Below are 14,746 nucleotides of genomic sequence, written 5' to 3'. Positions count from 1 at the left end.
ATTACAACCCAAAAATTAAATATAAATAGTATAAATAGAAAATCAAAAATTTCAAATAGAAAATCATAAATTTCAAATAGAAAATCAAATATATATATCTAAATACTATATATTTACAGATGAAGAGAAAAAATAAAGCAACAACCCGAAACAAAGTTATTCACATCATGTTTTAAGCCTAAATACCCTCTGCTATCCTCCTCGGAGCCGGGTTTACATTTGCACACACAAAAAATACACAAATGACTGTTTTTTTTCATTTGCAGAGTGAATTTCAGATGATTCGGGACAAAGAACCCAAACTGACATCGGGGCTTCTCGAGGCGTCACCTCGCGGCCGCTCCAGCAGTCTCTACGTGCTGCGGTGGATGTTCTCACTCGCCCTGCTCAAACATTACAGTTGGTTAATTCCCTTCTGCATCATTTGCCGAATCAACCACAAATGAGAGGGGGGGGGGGGACAGTCGCGGCTCTATAGCACCGTAGCCTTTAGCAACCGCTCCTGGGCTCCGGCTTGACCGACCTCACTAACATGAGGGGGTTTTCATTTACGTCTGATTGTCACAGTTGTATGTCAAGGGGGCCTGAATGGCTCCTTGTACGCGGGCTAGAGGCTTTGCTTTATTTGGCCTTCAACCTGGCAGTGATATAAATGATCCACGGCCGCTGAAAAACAAGGCCATAAAAGTCTGTATTAGACTCAGATTGGGCTGCACGCGTTAACGCTCACCGTGAGCGTGAATTACTCTTAACTGGGCGCCAAGGCCGTCCTTTAAGAAACCCGGAGTTCAATGTTCACTCTGTTTTTTTCCATCCCTCTCACTTGTTCATTCATTGTGCACTGCCCGGGCACACCTTCCCCAGTGAGTAATTTGCCTCTGGATTGGTGTTGTATTCTGCTGCAGAGCCAACTGTTCATCATTCTGTCACCAGCCGCTGCAGGATAATGCTTCAGTGTCGAGAGGCAGTTTTTTAAAATTCAGACGACACACACAGGTCCCCCTGCATACAACTGAGCTGTGTTAATGGAAACAAGAGCGGTGCAAAAGCCCGGTTTACACTCGGCAATGCAAGGACACCGGGGTCGTCCACTTGATATTGACACCTCATAGGCTTAGGTCTGGAACCCAATCATCCCCTCCAGTGAACAATGAGCCGTGTACAGTGTTTCCCTCAGTCCAACAGACGGCAGCAGACTTTTCAGATATAAGTCAGCAAACAGCTCTGACCTGATCCTTGTGAACCTCTCTTCCTCTATCATGAGCGTTGTCCCTGTGGTATCACGTAGAGCTCCTGCCCCGGTGTGTTCTCCAGCTGTCATACATAACCTATAGAGCAAAGCCTACAGCTGAAAGCAAGGGATAAATGAGGAAAGTGCTAAAACAAAAACCTGAAATGAAAGTGTCAATGCAAACGTGACTAAAGAGCTTAAAACTGAAATTTTAGTTGTATTACATTTTATGTAATTTACTCAACAACACGTCTAAATCTGTTTAAATCAACATCTGAAGTATTGTGTAGTATAGAACCAGTGGGAGTGTGTCAGACAGAAAAGGTTGTGCACACTGATGGAGGGTTTTCGAGTCTGCGCTGTGATTCGAGTGTGATGATGCCTGATAATGTGTTGACATTCCCCATTCAAGTGTTTCCCCCGGGATTCTATTTAGCAGTCTTGGCAGCCGCACTGCATTGAGGTGCGTTACACAACTCAGGACAACGAGAGACTCACATGTAGAACTGATGTTTATAGAAACCTACTGAATTCATATTTGTGTTCCTGGAGAAACGTGGCGTTGCATCATAAAGGAGCTTCTCTCCTCTCTGCAGGAGTGTGTGTGTCTCTGACGATCAATCCGGATGGTTCCAGTTCCTTGGACCCTGATGTCCTGTCTGTACGCGTCACATCTCGTCTCCTCTCACGTGTGGCAGCCGTTGAACTCCATTACTCCTCACGTCCTACTCTCTTCTGATTAGAGCCTACCACGTGTTGTTAGTGTCAACGTGTGAAGTGAGCAGGGAGGACATGCTGTGCAGGGTAACACATCCCAGCTCGAGGAAACCAGACCTGTAGTGTGTGTGTCTGTAGTGTGTGTGTCTGTGCCCTGATGTTGAAGCGGCGGCGACGGGTTGTGTGATTGCTGTGAGATTCTCCGCCTGGCGGGAAGTGTGTGATAAGAGCTCCGGTTGGCAAGGTGACAGACTGATCGTATTGACCCCCCCCCCCCCCCCCCCATGTTCCCTGTCTGATTGGAGAGTTGTGTCTGTGACTGTGTGTCTGTGAGCACGTGTGTGTACTGTATGTGATGTGTGTTGCAGCGAAAGTGTGAGCAGCACACAAAGCTTTGATCAGGCCACTAATCCCCGGGTGCTGGGAAGCTGCAGCGGCGTGGGGGGGGGGGGGAGGAGGAGACGAGTCGAGCTCGAGACGAGGATGAGGAGGGTTTGTTACACGTATGTGTCAAAAGTCTCTCGGCGTCATTAACGAGGATTAAGGAGCTTGTTCAATTAATTGCTTGTTTAATTTTGTGATTGACTGATGAGGAGAGAATCAAATACTAATCCTTTAACTGATGTTTCTTTGCATTGAAGGATCGTGGTAATACATTCATACAAAATATCTGATTACACCATAAAGTAATCGTGTAGAAAGCTCATTAAAGCTCATTGTAATGAGAACGTATTTCCCCCTGCAACAGTCCACTAGAGAACATGTTCCCTTCATTGCAGTGATGTTCATTTCAAATTTAAAATCCCAAAACCATTTTTCCTCAGGATCTTTTAATGCCGGTTCTATCTACTCTATTATTATTATTATTGTATTATTATACAACAGTTCTAGCTAGTCTTTGTTGGTCACACGGAGCAGAGCCATGTCCTGGTCAGAATGAGCTCATTATTTTGTGTGTTTTTATTCATTTCATCGGGACTCAGTTGTGTCTTATTTAAGACCGAACGCTTCACAACGTGACAGATTGGATTTCTTGATTAGTCCGACTGACGCACGCTTAAATCCTCCAAAAGTTACCAGTTAATCACAAGTTCAAATAAGATAAAACAGTGGAGAAGTTTGAGAAGTTGAAACAATCCAATGTTTGACATCCTTCGCTCGATGAATCGCCTACAACCGTTAATCCAGTGTCAAAACTGTCAATCACTCATTTCACTCCACTGCCTCCTCCATTAACACATTTTGACATTATTCTGTATTTATAATCTTGTGCGCAGACAAGTCAGTCTGATCTGATCATACTCAAGCTCAATCTCAGATCACAATGCTCCCCCCTCTGTATTTATCAGAATTCCAATGCTTGTGTGTTTTTTCCCTTCATTGAAATGTGTGGCAGGGATTTCTCTGCCCGCGTGATGAATCCAGCACATTTGGACAGGAGACACTTTCTGCAGCGAGCTGTCCGGGGCCTTTTGAAACAAAGCATGGAGAGAAAAACATCAGTGGTTTTTTGGCTTTGCTCTGCCGGTTATTTATGGAGAGGATCCATCCATCCTTTTGTGCGCTGCGGGCAGTGGGGGGGCGGGAGGGGGAGGGAGGGATTCTGGGAAGTGAAGGATCCAAACGAGGCAACAACCCCCAACTCCAAACATGTTGGGTTTTGGGGAGGACCACCGGTGCCTCTGGCTTTTCAACAGACGATGCTCCAGAGTGCAAAACACACACACACACACACACACGCACTAACAGACACACACACACACTTTTAGATACGCACACAGGAAAACCAAAGTCGGCTCTAAGAGGGATTCCTGACCTCTGCCTCCACCTGCGGTCCCGTCACTCACCGTTGTGTTGCGAGGCAAACAGCTCCCTGCCAGCTGACCTACTTTTAGCTCCTCCTGCCTGCACTGTACAAGTTAACCTTTCCTCCCTCCTGCTTTATTTAGCCGGCACTCCTCGTGTTCACCAGCGGCTCTGATCCCCTGCGGTCGTACCTGCATGCTGATGTTTCCTCAAGCTAATCCTTAAAATACCCCCCCGAAGAAAGAACTTTCAAAGAAAAGGGGGCTTGAGCAAACACGTGAACACGCAGGAAGCAGCGTCCCTGATACAATGCAGGTCGGCCATGTTGAGTGTCTTTGTGTGCAAGTGCGTGCCCGTAGTTTGACTTGCGGTGTATTGGAATTGGGATTCTGGTTTTCCTGCATACCCCTGCTGACTGGGATGAATGGGTGTAGTGTGGGTAGTTTCTTAATGAACTCATAGCAGGGTGTAGTCTAGGTTGGCTGATTGCTCAACGCCAAGTCTAGAGCAGAAAAGAAAACCTCTACAAATGTAATTGTGGCCCTGGAGAACGGTCTGATTGCCTTCGGGTTGCTGTTGTCAGGACACAGAGCTCTGCCCGGGATCTGCGGCCGAGAAGGAAAGCAAGCTTTTGGCTTGAGTCTGGATTGAGACACGCTGAGACGTGGGACTTCTTCTGGTATCGAACATGCAATGGAAAACAAAAGCGATTGCATCAACGGGGTCACGCTGGGTTTGAATCCACACCGGGCACCACCCAGGAGGTCGCACAAACCGACAACCTGCTGAACAACAACAATGGAAAAAGAAAGTAGAATGTAGTTGTGTGCGTGAATGTGTTTAAAGAGCGCCGGTCTTTGCAGAACATTAAAAAACAATAAAAAGAGTAAAGAAATATTCATATTCACTCTGTTGCTGCCTCTACCTCTGATTTACCTTTTTAGAGCCTGTAAACAATCTCATTTATTCATTTATTGGAGTTTATTGGACTCACTGGGTTTAACTGAAGTTATTTTAATGCATGTTCCCTTTTTAGTTGAAGCTTTGTCGGCAAACGGCTGCAAAGAAAACATTCAACCACCGGCCACATTAGGCTAGCATTAAATCAACAGCTGTTCACAACATGGCAGTGATCGTTAGCACACAGTAATCAATCCACCGATCAAACCTCAGCGGCGTCAACTGCACCAACACATTTCAAGAGTTTTCAAGATGATGGCTGAGTTTTTATATTTAGAAAAACCCAGAGGACCTCCAGCTCCATCACATGAAAGACTTAAAAATAACTCCTGTCTTTCTCTTTGTGACACACATGCTGCTCCGACGCAGGCAAACGTGTGGTCAGCAGCTTGATCCAGTTTCTGCTCACCGCCATCCGGAGCGGTTTTAGTCTCAATGCTACACCCCCCCCCCCCACCCCCCCATGCAGTCAGACTCAATCTGAGCAGAAGCAGCCACACAAATACAGGCCTTCAGATTTAATATGCTTAGTTATAGTGGAGTTGAGCAATGGTACTGCTCCAGAAAACACTTTGAGCAGAGATATTTTTAACTTTTCCTTTATTCCCTTTAACGTATGTAAAGCATTGATATAGGAGGTACTAAAGAAGTTTCTTTTCTTTTCTTCAACATGAATCTAACTGGTTAACTGTAACCATTATCTTTATTGCACATGGCAACTGTCTGCCAACGATGTGCATCTGAACTCCAGTCAGGTTTTTAAGTGTATTTGGTTTAATGTAAGTTTTCTCTTCCCATCAGAGAACATTGAATCCAGAGGGGTTTGTTTATGCACCGATGACATGGACACCATTTGTGGCTTGTTTTAAAAAGTGACCTAACAACTGGTCCCACAGCAGCAGGTTAACATACAGTAGAACAACTAGACCTGTGTCCATAATCAGGGGCTGCATCTTTTGGAGGTCGGGGTTGAACTGAAAAGAGACAGTCTGGTCAATTGAGAGTTGCATTGTTAACTACGCTCATTAGCTCTGTTATGTTGTGCAATAAATCCTGGGTTAGGAGGAGAAGGACCCGCACGTCACTCAGGAATGGAAGGACACATTGGTTGGCCGTGTTTGGAGGAACCCACCAAATGGGACTAGTTGCCGTGAAGCAATCAGCAAAGGTCAGGATCCTCTGACTGGCAGAGAAGAACATGAAGTATGTTCATGTCATTACCGAGCTGTATGTTGTTCCCTCCTCTTCACTGGATGGTTGCAGCCGGTAGCCGAAGTATAAAGTTGTTATTTCTCGTCATATTTCGAGGTTGAGGCACTGACCACGGTCCGTGACAGAATTATTGCTTTTTCAATACAAACTTAATGTTGAAACTATGCATGAGTTCACCACCATATTTCCCAGAATACTCTTCACATGATTAACAGTGGCCTTGTTTTTATACATGCCCCTTTGTGCACGTGAATTTTTTTACGCATTACCAGAATAATAAATGAATGTCACAATAACCACAAGCACATTTTCCCTCATTGCTTTTCCCTGTGTGATATTCCAAACTGTCTATTTACGGAACCATACGCTGCTCGGGTTTCTGCACCTTCACACGACGGAAGCAGATCCAGAATCTTTATTTTCTTACCACCTCAGATTGATGCCGTGTTCAAATTTCCAAGCAACAGATGCTGAAGAGGAGACGAAACCTCGACGACAGATGAGAAATCCATCAGTGGAAGAATGTGCACGGGGCTCAGTGCCTGACTCAACCAGCCATTTGTTTTTGCCATTGAGCTCATCTGGGCGCAGGAGCTTTTAAATGATGTTTATATTTGTATTCCTCTGGCTCGTGGGGAGCAGCTCGGAGTTTTAATGCGGGTGAAAAATGTGCCTCGCTGTAAATCATTCCGTATTCCAAGTCGTGGTCGGAGCTGCTGGAGCTTCAGGCAGCGCTGTGCTGTGATCCAGGGAAATGGTGACTTTCTATTTAGTCGGTATGCGTGAGTGAAATACAGCGCTCATGATTCCTATCATGAGCCGTTTGTTCTTTTCAGCTCAGCCAAACTAAAATGAATCAATACCAATCGAGTGTTTTGATCAGAAAAGGCTATTTCTTGTAAATAGAGGCACGAAAACAATGCAATCATCCAACCTTTTGTGTCTGAGCCGCACACGTCTGCCTCCACCACAGCCCATGAGGTTATTGCACCGTACAGGCGTGCAAATTTCCATTTTCTGCAGCAAATATGGATTGCTCATCCACCGCTTCCCGGGGCCAAACCAATTCCACCAGAGCCGGTCCCGGAGCGCTTGGCTGTAATGAAAACAGGCCAGGACACCGAGCCTGCCGGCCGCTGCAGGGTATCAAGCTTCGATCATGACCTGATATAACCTGCGAGCGTGGGGCTCCCCGGAGGATTTCCACAGCCCGACGTTTCTGAACCGATCTTCACCCACTTGCCGAGACCTAGTTTCAAACCTCGTTATACACACAAATACTGCGAGGAGGCCCGGGTGGGGTTTAACGGAGAGGGGGGAGATGTTTGTTTGTGAGAGAGAACGAGTCCTGAGGGCGCGCTCACCAAACCTCTTGAGGGTCGTTAGATGTTTAGATTCCAAAGACGAGGATCTCCATTCTCTGTGTGATTTTTGGCGAAATGATGTATTTCAAATAATAAAGTGTTTTTCTGGATAATGAGAGAAGAGCCTATAACCTCTACACAGCCATAACGTGTACAGTTTATGAATCAATATGCTTTTGGAGGGAATGAGGTCCTGGTGAAATGGAAGTTGATATATTTACTCAACAGACAAAAAAAACCTCTTTCTCTTCAGCAGTAGGAGTCAGGGATGTTGGGTGGCTCTAGAGGTGTGAGGACAGAAGGGGATGGTAGAGGAGACGACTCCTCAGGAGGCTCTTGAAGATGGAGATGGACGTTGGCCATGTCTGGTCAGTGGCAGGAGAAGAAACTGGGTTTGACACAAGCCCTTGTGGCCGACTCAAGAATCTGGACCATCTCTGAAGGTTTCACTTCCCCAGAGGGAGGAGAGATGATCACTCTTCAGATGTTTAGCTTCCAGCTGATCAGCAACATTCAATCATCTAATCTTTTTCCTCCAAATCTTAATGTTCACGAATAACTAGTTGTGTAAATGGTCATTTTTACCTCTTTTACCTCTTTCCATCTGCTTCTGTTTGATTTGTTTGTCTGTTAGGTCGTTAATTTGGACATTTTAGTTGATTCCTCAGAGAATAATTCATGGATCTTGATTAAATAAAACATTTCAAGCTTGTATATTTGCATGTGGTCTCAAAAGGGGACTGCTGGGCCTCTCGTTTTGACTGAAATCACTAAAGTCTGACATTTTGTGTGCGTTTTAAAAGTGCAAAGAAACACACACACGCTATAATGGCGTTCACAGCCTGTTCCAAACCCCATCCCCCGAAGCCGCGTTGTTTGAACAAACCCATGTTGTGTTTGTTTTGCTGGCACATCGGAACAATGGCGAGTTTATCAGTAGAATTTCCTATTCACATATTATGCAATTCCACGGCTGTGTGTGCCACAAATGGTTGTAATAACAGGTCCTGTGATGCGTCCCCTCACGTGTCCCTGCCGTCCCCCGTCCCCTCGCCTGCTCCCAGCCTGCAGGACTGTTTACTGTGTATCACTGTCACAACCGAGGCTGGATTCCTCCGCCACTCGGGACACGACATAATGAAATGACCTGATTTTGTTCAGAGCCCATGAATATGATTTGAGCCCGTCGACCGCAGGGCCTTCTTTTGTCTGAACTGTAATCCATGTGGTGTTTGTCTCAACAAAACAACACCGCTTAAAAAAATATAAAAGAATTCGTTTTCATTTCACTGTCTCGCTTCTGGTTTGGTTTTTGTGTCGAACCTCCCTTCTCCTCTTTCTCTGGGTTTGTGTGTGAGACGAGGGCAGCCCTGTGTCGTGCTGACAGCTCTGTTGAGGTCTGGTACAGTAATACCACCACACCCTGCAGTTAGCTCAGGCCTTCACAACAAAAGACCTCCGTTCAGGGATTACACTGTACAGGATGCAGTGGGCTCTAAACAACAGGGCTAGCCTCTCGCTCTTCTTGTTTGTTGGCCACACTGCGTCTCCGGTGAAAACACACACGGGCAACTTGAGCTCTTCTATTGCCCAGCGACACGTCAATGAAGGGAAGTTTAAGTGGATCCCAAAGAAATTCTGAGGGGGGGGTGGGAGGGGATGACGTTAGCTGAAGAGCGACTCATTTGCAGGTGTGATGAATGGTAATGTGCTTTATACCCTCCCTGGTTATACAGTAAAATCCTGGATCGGGTCAAAATGTTCAATGTTGTCAAAAATGGAATAGAAATGTTGTTTTTCCTCTCTTTATATAGTCTAACCACACTTCAGCCTCATTGTTTGTCATACAGGGGGCAGCAACCAGCCATCAGGTGAATTTCTGATATGTCACACATTTCGGGGGGGAGGGGGGGGGGCACATCTGCTGCATAAGCAGGAGTCAATTCTGAGGAAATGGCTAAACACAATGAAAGTGAAACCAGGATATGAGGACACGATGCCTCATTTGGAAAGAAAACATTTACTCGAACATTGTGGGTTTAACGACATTTCTAAAAATGTGTGTTTGCCCAGCTGAAGTGTCATTGTAAGACTTTTTGAATTAGACCTGGTCTAGACAGGATTTATCTAATTTTCTATTGTAAGGAATGAAATAAAAGTGGGGGGATCACAAATTAGAGAATCAGAAGCTGAGTTGATGAAGCGACAGAACACATCTCAGTTTCCTTTGTGTGTCTTTCGGTGCGTCAGGGAATCCGCGAGCTGCCAGATGAGGTTTCTCTTGTGCTCAGCTCGAGTCCTTTCTTTCTCTGGAAGCTAACACGCCTCCTACAGATGACATGCATTGAAACACATGGGAAAACTACTGCTCTTTTGAAATCCACTGTAAGCTAGAGAGCCCGCAAACACAACGTTTTCTCATACACTCAGTAATTGTGTGTGAGTGTGTGTTGGTCTAAAACGTCACATGGCTGTTTGTGTTTCTATTTAAAAAGCTGCTCATTCTCTCCTCTGTGGGAGACTGAAGGAAGCAGGATGTTTGAGGTTAACTGGAACTGTAGGAGACGGGTTGTTTCTGTCGTTACGTGAAGTTTTGTTAAATGTTGTCATCGGACTTCAGCAGGAGTTTGTGTTTGATCCACACAGGTGTGTGTGTTTTATGGATTTGAACAAATTAAAAGCGAGCGTGAGGCACTGGATTAAAATCTCATGATGGGGAATTTTTGCTGGAACTGTTTGAAGCTTAATGGGGGATTTTTCATTTCTTTGGTAGGACTGAGTAGGATATTAGAAAGTGAACCAATGGCTCATTAGACATTATCTGCTGTTGATGAATGTCTTTGTTTTCCAACAGCTGTTAAACTGACGGCTTTGTGTCGTTTTAACTTTTAAAGTTCCTCACGGATTCATCCAGACGTGCCTCGACTCTTACAACACGCAAGACTAGACAGGAAGTTGAATCCAACACCAGCCTGTCACACGATCGCAGGTCGGACCAAATTCAGGATTATTCCTTTTTGGCATTCGGTGTTATCTAAAAACCTGCCGTTTCAGAACGAGCTTCCTTTAGCCCCATGTCCCAGGTTGTTGTGATAGGTTAGCACACAAAAAGTTCCAGAATATGTCTGGAGATAAGCGTACAGTGTCAAATCACACTAAATACTATTCTGCACTTCCTTGAGTTCCTAACAGACACGCCAGGTAGATCCAGTCGATGTAGAACTGCTTTCCATTGTGTTCTTACTCCACCAGGCTCCGTTGGCCTCTTTGTGTGACGTCACCTTTATTTTCCCAAACATCAGACGTCTGCTCAGCCCATCTCACCGAATCCAAACCTGAGACGAGCTTCACACGGAGCAGAGAAGTGGGTCATGGCTGCTGTTTCCCCAGCAGGCGAGGCCCTGTCGGCAGGAGCCTAGCCAGTAGTACCCCCCCCCCCCCCCCCCCGTGGCACAAGAACCTAAAGCCTTTTCAGTTTAGAGCTCTGAGGGTATGTGATGTCTTTGAAACCTATTCTCTACCTTGTCACAGGAATGGGGGGGGGGGGAATCAATGAAGAATTGGTCCGAGGTTTAGCAGAAGACAGCCGAGCGGTTGCGTCCCCCCCCCCGCTGCCTTCACATCTGTCTCTGAAGAGCCGGAGAACAGACACTGCTTTGTTTCCCCGGGCTGTCTGGATGTCTCTGCATCAGACGCACAACTCCAATGCTTGCTCCTCACATATTGATTGTTTACCTGTGTCTGGCTTGTATTTTCTATCTGCTGGCTCTAAACAGTTTAGCAGGCTTTTTGTGTATATTAACATGATTCCGATCTTATTGTCGTTTATTTTTCCCGGCGTCAAACCAGGCTAGAAATGAGGAGAGACACACAAAACGTTCGGCTCATCCGATATTCTGGCAGCGCTTCCTGTTGTCTTTGTGCGCCGCAGTTGATTGACAGCAAACACAGTGAAACATAATGAAGCGCAGTGATATGACAAAGCAGCGTGGGCACAATGAGACCAGACGATAATGAAGAAACCAAACGAGGCTCCGTGTTAATTGTGACGGATTCACTCGGAGTCTCCGGCTTTCAGGAAGTTACCTTTTGTACAAAAATAAGTGGTTTGGCAGAAACTATTCTTTTCGGTATCGATTGATCCGGAATGATAATCAGTTCTTTAACGTCCCCGTCCCATGCACCTCAAGCTGTCCTCTGTCCAAAGATAATTAGTTTATTTGTGATAAAGGAATCTGTTTGTAATCTTATTAGACAAAGAAAAACAGAAACACACAGAACAGCTTTCGCTCTTTTGTTTGACATATGAATGGAATAATTAAGCTATTGTGTAATCTACTTGCAGATTGATGCAAGTTCAGTCGTACTTTTAGACATATGGGATAAAAACGTTTTAACCTTTCCCGAATTAGTTCAGATGGAAATCTTGACTGATAACTTTCTTGTGACTCGAGCTGATACCATCGCTATGTCGCACACATGTCCTGAACGGTGGCGTGAAGGAAACTGGATCCTCCATCATGACCAACAAGCAGAACAAACTGGTCCCGGCCCATCTTGCTTAGCTCAGGTCGCCATTCTGGGGTCACGGATTGTGATTGATGAAGTTGCAGAATGTGACGTCCAGCGAGGGTCAAATCTAAACTCCTGTGGGAACTGGTGAGTTTCTCTATTTAAACTGAAGGTCTTGACCTTATTATGTTTTGATTTGGCCCTTAAATTGGACTGAACAGCATTTCTTCTATTCCAATCCAATCCTTACTTTGCCATGGACTTTTGTGTGAAGCACTTTGTTATTATTATTAAATCTAGTACGGTTCCTGCTTTTTACAGACACAGCACTTTTTACTTCCTGACTCCACGTACGTGTGAACCGAGAAGTTTATGACCAACGTTTACTCTGGGAAATCTCCTCAGTTTCAGGTCAGTGGTTCAGGGCACTGACCTTTCTGTCCTGGTGCCCGGTCTTTGTCCCAGACCACATGAGAACGACCCCCGGGGGAACGCTGAGGTCAACATACACGTTTTCACCGTCAACAGACTGACTGATACGGCTTCGGACTAAATCTGACGGCACATACAGGTGATTTAAAAGTTGACTATAGTTCATCCAATCTGGATAAAGTGTCTGATGATGCAACATTGTGTTCCATCCGTGCCCTTGTTGTGGATTAGAGATGAATTCACTGTACAGAAAGATGAGCTGAGTCTATTTCTGTCTCACCTGAGGCGCCTCTCAACCCTGTGAGCTTTGTTTAGGAAACAGCCGGAGCTTGTTTCAGTGTAAACTGAAGACAGACAGTTTCTTTTTCCAGACCATCCACTGATCTTGACCTTTAGATCATATTCATCCTAAGGACAAAAGGGGCGTTGTGTTCTTGTTGGAGAACAACAAATGATTTCTGTCCACACAATGTTTTGACTCCCTATCAGTTTCAATCCCCGTTCATACTTACATGCCGGAAAACACACGTCACATGACCACTCACCTGGAAAAGGTGTGAACTTGCCGTCTACAGATGTGAATCTTTAAATAACTTTCTAGAAATCCCTGGTTTAATATTCATCTTTGCTCCCTCAGTTGTTTGTCACTTTTTTAGCTGCAGAAAATACAACAATCTGCTCCTTTCTTCACACTGACCCCTGCATGACCATAGTATGTGAAGGGCCATGTGATCCGTGTTCCCAGGCATGTAAGAGGTGAAGCTAAATGCTTGTGTGGACAAAGACTTGAGTGGTATGTGTGGAAGTAGCCTTAATATAACCTGTTACCCAACAAGCTATTTCAAATCAACACTAATCCGTACATTTGTTGGTTTTTCACAAGCTTCCCCGCTAACAACATGTCTGTACCTGTACCCAGTGTGAGGAATGTGCTTCATTTAGTGGTTTTTTTACTGCATAACACAAACAAAGAATGAGCCCGTTGGTTTTGTTTCCAGCCTCCCTTTGTCCCACCAGAGGAGCCCATAGAAAGCTCCTGCAGTAAGATGCATTAACAAGCTGGTTTCCCATGTTCCCAGTATCCCGTTAGCAGGGACAAGCTGCACGGACAGAGGGAAACCAGGAATCCTCAGGTTGGTCCAGAGAGGGTTCATGCTGGACCCCCTGTTTGCAGCTTGTTTGACTCTATGGGGATCCATGTGGAGCGGTGACTGGCAGTGGGAGTGTGTGGTGTGATTGTTGTTGTTAGGAGGAAGAAACTATGGTGTGGTGCCCCATTCATCAACTGAAGCCTCTTTGATTTGTGGGTATAACGTCCAACTGATTTATCTGTGTTTACTCGGCTAATGCTTATTTTCTATTCCTCCTCAAGTCGAAGTTATTGTGAAAATCACATTTTTTCTTGTATTAGTCATTCAGAGGTTATGGAGGACGTTCTAACGGCTTCACATTAGAGTCCTGCTATAGTTTAAGTCTCTATTTGTATTTGTTAATTAGCAGCAATACTATAAAGTTCTAACTTTTCAAACCCAATCCAATGATTGAATTCCCAAAGTTCTTGCAGTTCAGGGGAAGATGAACGTCTCTACCATGCTTTTCACTCAAAAACTATAAAAGTCAACCACATCTGGAATTTGTGAATATACAATACTTTAGCCAATCCATCTATAAGATGTAGATATATTTTAGTGGATGGTGGTGCTGTATGAAAAAGGCAGAGGGTGATCAAAGTCAGCAGGATCCTTCTCCCGTGGATCATGAGCATCTTAATATCTCAGTTTTACGGCAACATAAAAGTTGCTGATCTATTTCCGTCTGGCAGCGATGAACCAGATCCACATTGCTGGCACGGGGTAAAAAAAATGTGTAGTGACTTTGGTTTGTGTTACCGTACCGGTTTAAGCAACACACTGACTCCACAAGAAGGTCAATGTTTGCTTGTGAAACGCTCTCTGATCTGTGACAGTAACTCATTCAGCAGCGCAGACCCTCACACGCTCACAGTGTTAACACGGAGCTGTTAGAAAGAAGACTTTCCCAGAAATCCACTTCTCTTAGCACCGTCCTGTTGCCGGCTCTACGGAGGCAAACACCTGCTAATGTAAGTACATGCACACAGTCCAAATCCCATTTACCCTGTGAGTCTGCATCTCCACCGGAAAATAAAACATCCCCATTGTGCTGAGCCGTAGGATTCCTACTTTATACCAAGAACCAGACTTCTGGTGCGGGGCCAGACGGGCTCATTAGATCCCTCCTGACTGGACAAAGAGGAGAACAGAGGTCGTAAATCCACTACATGCAATGTCAGCGTTGATGTAGTGGGGAATAAAAAGGTGAAAGGTAAAAATCTAACTTTTTTTTTTTTTTTCCAGGGCTTTTAACTGCATCTCCGTCTTCCCTGGCAAATGGAGTTTGATCCGTCAGTGTGTGTGTTTATTCTGAGTGTTTGATTTAAATACAAAAAAAAAAAAGTTATTTCCAGTGGAGTTTCCAGTGGAAGAGTTTTCTA

Source organism: Platichthys flesus, chromosome 17 (genome assembly GCF_949316205.1).
Source record: "Platichthys flesus chromosome 17, fPlaFle2.1, whole genome shotgun sequence".
Lineage (NCBI taxonomy): Eukaryota > Metazoa > Chordata > Actinopteri > Pleuronectiformes > Pleuronectidae > Platichthys > Platichthys flesus.
This window is presented reverse-complemented; position numbering follows the sequence as displayed.